General features: G+C 48.2%; 1 long non-coding RNA gene across 1 annotated transcript in view; it reads left to right on the top strand.

Moving 5' to 3' along the window:
- LOC126939355 (uncharacterized) overlaps nucleotides 1-8296 on the top strand; it is a 30709-nt gene extending 22413 nt beyond the window's left edge. The window contains exons 3-5 of the long non-coding RNA XR_007720354.1: nucleotides 4005-4121; nucleotides 5553-5777; nucleotides 7759-8296. This is a non-coding gene — a long non-coding RNA (uncharacterized LOC126939355). The remainder of the gene's footprint in view (nucleotides 1-4004; nucleotides 4122-5552; nucleotides 5778-7758) is intronic.
- Nucleotides 8297-8883: the final 587 nt, after the last annotated feature.

Here is an 8883-nt window from a genome sequence, read left to right on the forward strand (position 1 = left end):
AGCACTTTGGGAGGCCAAGACAGCCAGATCACCTGAGGTCAGGAGTTTGAGACCAGCCTGGCCAACATGGTGAAACCCTGTCTCTACTAAAAAATACAAAAATTAGCCAGGCATGGTGGCAGGCACCTTAATCCAGCTACTTGGGAGGCAGAGGCAGGAGAATCGTTTGAACCTGGGAGGCGGAGGTCGCAGTGAGCCAAGATCAAGCCATTGCACTCAAACCTGGGGGACAAGAGAGAGACTCCTCTCCAAAAAATTACATCATAGTGGCATATCCTACTTTGCCCCTTGATACGCCCCTTTGGGAAGACCTTACGGAGAAGAGAACATTGCATGCTTAAAAAAAATTACGGCCTTTAATTTTATATATTTTATATATTATATATATATTTTATATAATTTTATTTATTTTATACATTTTGATTTTATATATTTAAAGATATTGGACCTTGATGCAAGAAAACCAACTTTTAATTCAGCCTATTTATTTACTTATTTATTTATTTTGAGACAGAGTCTCACTCTATCGCCCAGGCTGGAGTACAGTGGCATGATCTTGGCACACTGCAACCTCCCCCTCCCAGGTTCAAGCCATTCTCCTGCTTCAGCCCCCAGAGTAGCTGGGATCACAGGCACGCACCACCACACCTGGCTAATTTTTGTATTTATAGTAGAGACAGGATTTCACAATGTTGGCCAGGCTGGTCTTGAACTCTTGACCTCAGGTGATCCGCCCACCTTGGCGTCCCAAAGTGCTGGGATTACAGGCATAAGCCACCGTGCCTGGCCCACAATTTTATTTTTACTGAGCACCCACTATGTGCCATGCGCTGGGTTAAGCCCTGGCAGGTTCAGAGATGTCCAAGGGATGGCCCTCAGCTCTAAAGAGCATCTCAAGACCAGCGTCCTTAGGGAGCCCTCCCTAGGGAGAGCCAGGGGCAGCAGACCACGCTCGGGGGCTTGCTCTGCCCAGTGTGGCTCTGCCTGCTCTCATTCCGGGTGGGTGTGAGGGTCAGTTTGCTGCAAGATATCAGCCTGGGGGGGCCTCTCTCTCTCTCCTGTCTCTCCCTCACCTTCCACACTCCACCTCCTCCTCTGGCTATTGAAAAGGTGCAAGGGGGAATCTGAGAGATTCTGTGCTGTTTGTTTTGGGTTCAATGGAATCTCATTTACACGTGTTAATTGCAACTAATTGGCACTAATTGGATGAACAGGAAACCCTCTGAGAGCACTCATACCTTTAATTTGTGGTAAATATCATTAATTAACATATGCTAATTAGAGCCAATTAACATTGATTAAGGGTTGCCAGCTACTTGGAAAGTACAACTCTGTGTCCTCCTCCCTTGATTGTCTGAAGTCAGCACAAAATATGATACATGAAGTCTGAGGGGAGGAGAGGACGGCGCATGGAGTCAGGTGGTATCTCCCAGTGGAGGGCATCATGGCTCCAGCAGCCCTCACCCAAGCTGGGCACTTAGAGGATGGCACCACCCTCACCTTCCCCAGGGCAAAGGGGTCTGCCGGGGAAGAGCCTGGTGAGATTAGCACTTCTCAGGGAGTGTGAAGGAGCAGATGGTGGGAGGTTCTGGGTGCTGAGATGTTCTCCCTTTTGCCTGGCCCCCAGATGGCAGACAAGGCCAGGGTGGGTTGAAACAGGACTGGAGGTCAGCCGGTGGGGAGACTGGGGCCACTGAGAGCAAGGAATGTTTGGGACTCCTCCTCCAGAGATGAGGGGTGGTGAGATGCCCACTGCCCATTGACCCAGTACCATCTGGCATGGAGTGTATGTGTGTGGCCAACGGGAGTGACCCTTTCTGGATCCCAGTGACATCTCTCATCACTCAGAAAGGCCACACAGATGAAGGAGGGCATGCCAGGAGGAGTCAGAGGAGTGTGTATGTGTGTGTGTGTGTGTGTGTGTGTGTACACAAAACCTTCTCCATCTGACATGGATGTATGAATGGGGATATATCTCCTCCATCTGACACGAGGTGCATAGATGATAGGACCACCTCCGTCAGACATCTCCTTTGAGAGTTTGAGATTTTTTTTTTTTTTTTTTTTTGAGACGGAGTGTCGCTCTGTCGCCCAGGCTGGAGTGCAGTGGCCGCATCTCAGCTCATTGCAAGCTCCGCCTCCCGGGTCTACGCCATTCTCCTGCCTCAGCCTCCCGAGTAGCTGGGACTACAGGCGCCCGCCACCTCACCCGGCTAGTTTTTTTGTATTTTTTAGTAGAGACGGGGTTTCACCGTATTAGCCAGGCTGGTCTCGATCTCCTGACCTTGTGATCCGCCCGTCTCGGCCTCCCAAAGTGCTGGGATTACAGGCTTGAGCCACCGCGCCCGGCCTGAGATATTTTTTTACTGAAGACTAGGATGCTGTTCAAACTTCCCAGGGTATGGGTGTCAGTTAAAAAAAAAAAAAAAATCACTTGCCTGGGAGCCAGAAGGCTTTTAGTTTTCACTTTCAGTTCTGTTACTAACTAGTTATGGGACCCTTGGGATTCATTTAAAAAATGTATACATTGTTTTATTTTAGTCTAATTACAAAAGAAATAAATGCTTATTGCAGACCTCACCCTCTCCATGGCTTCCTTCTGTAATGGGCTTCTGAGGCCCCACCCTTCCTCTTCTATAACATTCACCTTGTCGTTTTGTGTTCAATGTCCATCTTCATCAACAGGCTGTGAGTTTCCCAAAGACAGGGTTTAAGTCTGTCTTGTTCATTGTGCTATTTCACAGACACTAAAAATACTTATATGCTAGGTGCAGTGGTTCATGCCTGTAATCTGAGCACTTTGGGAGGCCAAGGCGGTAGGATTGCTTGTGTCCAGGAGCTCAAGACCAGCCTGGACGACATAGAGAGACCTTGTCGCTATAAAAAATAAAAAATCAGGCCAGGCGTGGTGGCTCAGGCCTGTAATCCCAGCACTTTGGGAGGCCGAGACGGGCGGATCACGAGGTCAGGAGATCAAGACCATCCTGGCTAACGCGGTGAAACCCCGTCTCTACTAAAAAAAAAATACAAAAAACTAGCCGGGCAAGGTGGCGGGCGCCTGTAGTCCCAGCTTCTCGGGAGGCTGAGGCAGGAGAATGGTGCAAACCCGGGAGGCGGGGCTTCCAGTGAGCTGAGATCCGGCCACTGCACTCCAGCCTGGGCGACAGAGCGAGACTCCGTCTCAAAAAAAAAAAAAAAAAAAAAAAAAAAAAAAATCAGCTGGGTGCAGTGGTGCATACTTGTGGTTCCAGCTACTCGGGAGGCTGAGGTGGGAGGATCACTTGAGCCTGGGAGGTCAAGGCTGCAGTGAACTGAGATCATGTCACTGCACTCCAGCTTGGGCAACAGTGAGACCGTGTCTTCACAAAATTAAAAATAAATAAAAATAAAAATATTTGTTGCACGAATGAATGAATGAACATATAAAACAAAAACCATCTGTAATTTCTACCACCACAGAGAAAAATGACATTTGGCATTTGGGATGTGTGTGTGTATGAGTTTGTATATATATAAATATCTATAAATAAAACATGTTATATGTAAAGCATACACACACACACACACACACACACACACACACACACACATATACAGCTATCCCAAAAGGCTTAATGTAGTTTTTGCTTTAACAACTTCAAAAGCGGCCGGGCATGGTGGCTCATGCCTGTAATCCCAGCACTTTGGGAGGCCGAGGCGGGCGGATCACAAGGTCAGGAGATTGAGACCTCGGTGAAACCTCGTCTCTACTAAAAATACAAAAAAATTAGCCAGGCGTGGTGGTGGGCGCCTGTAGTCCCAGCTACTCAGGAGGCTGAGGCAGGAGAATGGCATGAACCCGGGAGATGGAGCTTGCAGTGAGCCGAGATTGCTCCGTCTCAAAAAATAAATAAATAAAATAAAATAAAAATAAATAAATAACTTCAAAAGTGTAAATGCTACAAATTTTTAAGAACAAAAAAATCATCTGAAATCTTAATCATTTCAATTTATTATACACTTAGCATTGCACCCTCCAGAAAGGCTGAACTTGTTTACAGTTCCGTTAGCACTGGATGAGAATGTGGGCTCCTCGGATTCCAGCCAGCCCTGGGCCACTGCTTCTCTCTTTGAGCCACCAGGTAAGTCATTAAGTCCTTTTACTCATCTGTGGAATGGGGCCAGTGACATCAGCACTACTTAACCCTCGTGGCCTCTCATGTGGGAGAATGGGGGTGATTTTGTGACCCAGAGACAGGAGTCTCTGAAGAGACTTGAGTGTTACAGCTCCCAGATTTGAGCTGCTGGCGCTGATGAAAAGGGATGGGGGCCTGGGTGGGACAGAACTTGCAGAAACCTCACCTCCAAGGGAACCTCTATGGGTAGATCTTCATTGACCTAACTCAGAGAAATAGGGCTTCCCTGGAAGGGTTTGGGGTTCAGGACCAGGCAAATCATAAAGGCTGGAAAAGTCCCCCCATAGCACCACACACGGTAAAGTGAGTTAATATCCCCTGCTGTGGGGCAGGCCCTCTTCTAAATTCTTTCATGCATTCATTCCTTTAATCTTCCCACAACCCACTGATGTACGTTACTAGTATTACCACATTTTGCAGACAGGGAAACTGAGGCTCAGACAGACTAATTAACATGCCCTAGGTCACACAGCCACCAAGTGGCAGGGCTTCGATGTGAATGGAAGTTTAGAGCCCGTGCTGCCTGCTGTGTCCTGCACCCTCCCTTCCACCCACCTCTGGCTTGAGGAAGCTGTGGCTCCCGGGGTGGAAGCCCCAAGGCGGGAACTCCCTGCCCTGCCTAGGTCCCAGCAGCACTGCTGCCTGAGTCCAAGTGGACCCCCGTTCCCAGCTCCTCCCCCACGGAAATCTGAGGTCTGAGGGAGAGCTACTGGCGAGGTTCACAGCAGCTTAATTACCAAAGTGATTTTAATTTGTTTTTGTTAATTGAAATCTCATTAAGCAAGTAATTTACTCCAACACAGCTTAGGAGTCCACAGTTCCATGGGTGAGGAGGCTAAAGGGGTTTTTAGAATTTGCCTTCATCTGGGGACTGTACCTCTTGCCTGATCCTGTGACCTGTGTGCCTCTGAGTGTGTATGCACATGGGCTTCCCACAGAAGGGTCCCCCCAGGAGACCAGGAGCACCCTTTCTCCTTCTTTGCCCATACCCCCCTGCCTCACCACCACAGGGCTCTAGAACTTCCCTGCCTTGCCCTGTCCCCTGGAGTGATGAGGGAAAAATGAACCTGAGCTGTCCCTCTGCAGGTGTGCGACATGTGCTGCTTTTAGAACTACAAACAGATACCATCTCATATTCACTTATTTTCTTGCCAAGTGCTGTTCTAGGCACCAAAGGTGCTGGGAGAAAAATGGGTCTTCACTTCCTATAGTAAATAGCTCCTTTGCCCCAAATGGCCTTGGGGACAGGGGCCATCCAGGAAAGAGGCAGTTTCTGGGCTGGCTTGTCCCCCATCTCAGCCTATACAAGTGCCTCCACCTCTCAAGATCATGTCGTGGCCACTTCTCCAAAGAGCTTTCATTCCCTGCATCCTCCAGATGCACTGCCTTTCTCCTCGGTGTGTTTCTACCGCATTGTGTTGGCCCCCCCTCTGGATTCATTCTTCTGTGTACCAGAGAGACGTGCTTCTCTTGCTAGCTGGACTGAAGCACCATGAGGCAGAGATCTTGCTTTATTTATCCAACTTGAGATGCAGAAGACAGAAATTCTTCCAAACCTGTGCCTTACAGGTACTGTTCAACTATCATGCAGCAAATGAATGGGTGAGTAGTGTCCTGCCCCTCCTTCAGAATGCAGCTGAAATGACACTTTTTTGACAGGGGACGGCGGCGCACAACTAAGATTTGTAAACACTGTTTTTTTAAATTGTAGTAGAATACACATAACATAAAATTTACCATTTTCCACCATATTAAAGAGTTCAGTTCAGTGGCGTTAAGTTACGCAACCATCACCAATGTCCATCTCCAGAGCTTTCTCATCATCCCGAATTGAAACGCTGTACCCATTAAGCAATAAGTCCCTATCTTTCCTCCCCCAGCTTCTGGCAACCACCTTTTTACTTCTTCCTCCATGAATTTCAGTCCTCTGGTACTTCATGGAAGTGGAATTCTGCCACGTTAATCCTTTTGTGTCTAGCTTAGTTCTGAAATGGCACTTTTTTTTTTTGAGATGGAGTTTCTCTTTTGTCACCCAGGCTGGAGTGCAGTGGTGAAGTCTTGGCTCACTGCAACCTCCACCTCCCGGGTTCGAGTGATTCTCCTGCCTCAGCCTCCTGAGTAGCTGGGATTACAGGCTCCCACCACCATGCCCAGCTAATTTTTTGTATTTTTAGTAGAGACGGGGTTTTGCCATGTTGGGCAGGCTGGTCTCAAATTCCCTGACCTCGTGATCCACCCCCCTTGGCCTCCCAAAGTGTGGGGATTACAGGCTTGAGCCACTGTGCCCGGCCAGCACTTTTAAAGGGAGGTCTTTTCTGAACTCTGGACTCTGTCAGTTCACCTGTCACATGTTCCTGGGTACCCTTCCATTACTCTCTCATGCAGCACAAGTCCTTGCCATTGTCTTCCTTCCCCAGTTGTAATCTCCAATAGGGCAGAGCACACTTGGTTTCTTCTGGGCTGGGGTCCTGGCTTAGATGTGATGGTTTTCAACAGAGTGTTTCACAGTGGGGCCACCACAGGTATTTGGGGAGGCCATTTTTTTTTTAATTGAGACAGGGTCTTGCTCTGTAGCCAAGGCTGGAGTGCAGTGGCAAGAACAGAGCTCACTGCAGCCTTGACCTCTTGAACTCAAGGGGATCCTCCTGATTCAGCCTCCTGAGTAGCTGAGACTACAGGTGCACACCACTATGCCTGGCTAATTGGTTTCCTATTATTATTATTATTTGTAGAAATGGAGTCTCACCAAGTCGCCCAGGCTGGTCTTGAACTCCTGGGCTCAAGCAACAGGAAGGCCAATGCTTCGTTGAACGGGACTGTGTGGGCCATTTAGCATTCCTGGCCTTGCTTATTCAGTGGCTGTAGCATCCCCCAAATAATTGTAACAACCCAAACATACCCTCCACATCTTTCGACTTTCCCTGGGTGGGGTGGAAGTTTGAAACTAGTGCAATCGCCTGTACGCTGCCTGGCACATAGTAGGGGCTCAGTGAGCGCATGTTGAAAGGGTGACTGAGAGTGTGTATGAGCCATGCCCCTGACCTGGCTGGTGTTTCTCCGAGAGATGGGCACATGTGCACGTGAGGCTGCGGCACGTGCCGCTCCTCTGGCCTGTGCCCCTGGGTGTACTGTGCCAGCCGAGGATTCTGAGTCCTGCTGTAGACCAGGACCCTGCTTCTCTGGAGTTCTGTCTGTATTGGGTGTCCGCATTTTTTGTCTCTCCTCGTGGACCCTGGCTGCCTCCTCCCTTTGCCCCTGACTATGGCCACTTGGTAGATTTCCAGGCCTGACATTTTGAACATGCAATGCCATATGTATTACCACTCTCAGGTAATTATCACGTAAAATTAAGCTAGTCTTGTACATGAAACCAGCAATTAGCCAGGGATTGAAGGTCAGGGAGAGCTCGTTTATAGAGTCACTAACAAAATGTTAAGTGGAAGTGTGTGTCAGATGGGCCAGGAGGCTGGATTAGCCGGGGTCGCAGCGGTGGGACTGGAGAGCTGGTGGAGACTCCTAGCTCTGTAGTACTGGGCACAGCGGGAGGAGCTGGTGATTTACAGCTCACACTTTTCTCTTCCAGCTCTCAATCTGGGGCTTGGCTTTGAAGCGAAGGTTGCTAAGCCTCCTAAATCCTGATGCACACCAATGTCGTTTCCCCACTCATCTGGAAACCTGGTGGGTCCTGCCCAAACACCTGTCAGTTCCACCTCCTGCTTGGCTGCCACCATGCCAACAGTTTCCACTCAAGCCTTTCAGCTCTGCTTTGGGCACCTGAAGACAGAGTGAATCATCTTTCAAGAGTCACAAACTTTGCACATGCCATTCCCTCTGGTGAAAATGCTTTTCCCTTTCTCCCAACTGCCTTATCATCAGTCTGCAAAATATTTATTTCTGTTCCTAAAATCTCAGATATCACTTCTCCAGGAGCTTTCCCAGATGCCTCACTTTATTCCAGAAGGAGCTATCACCACTTTTGCCTGGGAAGTCCGTTTTCACGGTTACACTTATACGCTATGGCAATTTATTGGTGATTTGTCTGTCTCCTCTATCAACAGTGAATTACTCATCTATCCCTGGAAACCTGGAACTGCTCAATAAATGTTTGTGGTGTGAATATACGTGTTATTCTCTTCTGCCCTTTGTTTTTTTTTTTTAAATACCCTTCAAGGCCCTGCTCGGGTGTCACCTCCTTTGTGTAGCTTTCCTGGATTCACTTCCCTGGTAGAATTAATCATGCCTTCTGCATTCCCATGGCACTTTGTGTGTGATTTCATTACAACATTTGCCAAATTGCCTCATATTTCCTTATCAGTCTATCTGGGGTTACCACATTGCACAACTCCAGGGAACACAATTTACATTAAATCAAGCAATGCAGAGATGGCACCTGTATTTGCCCACTAGGCAGTGACCTTCTGCAGAGCAGACCCCGTGACTTTACTAATACCCTGCATACAATGTGCTTTTCTTGTCCACGTTACTGTCCATTTAGAATAGGTATGCAATAAACATGCGATGAACATATGTTTAATTATTCAACAGGGACAGGAGGTTCAGTGGAGAGAGCTCTAGAGTTGGAGTCTGGGGATGTGGGTTCCAGTTCTACATTGCTGTGCAGCGTTAGGTGAACTACTCCACCTTCCTGGTTCTCATCCTTTAAAATCAAGTCACATATGCTGAAGTGCCTAGGAAAAAGTAGGTGCTC

Source organism: Macaca thibetana, chromosome 16 (assembly GCF_024542745.1).
Source record: "Macaca thibetana thibetana isolate TM-01 chromosome 16, ASM2454274v1, whole genome shotgun sequence".
Lineage (NCBI taxonomy): Eukaryota > Metazoa > Chordata > Mammalia > Primates > Cercopithecidae > Macaca > Macaca thibetana.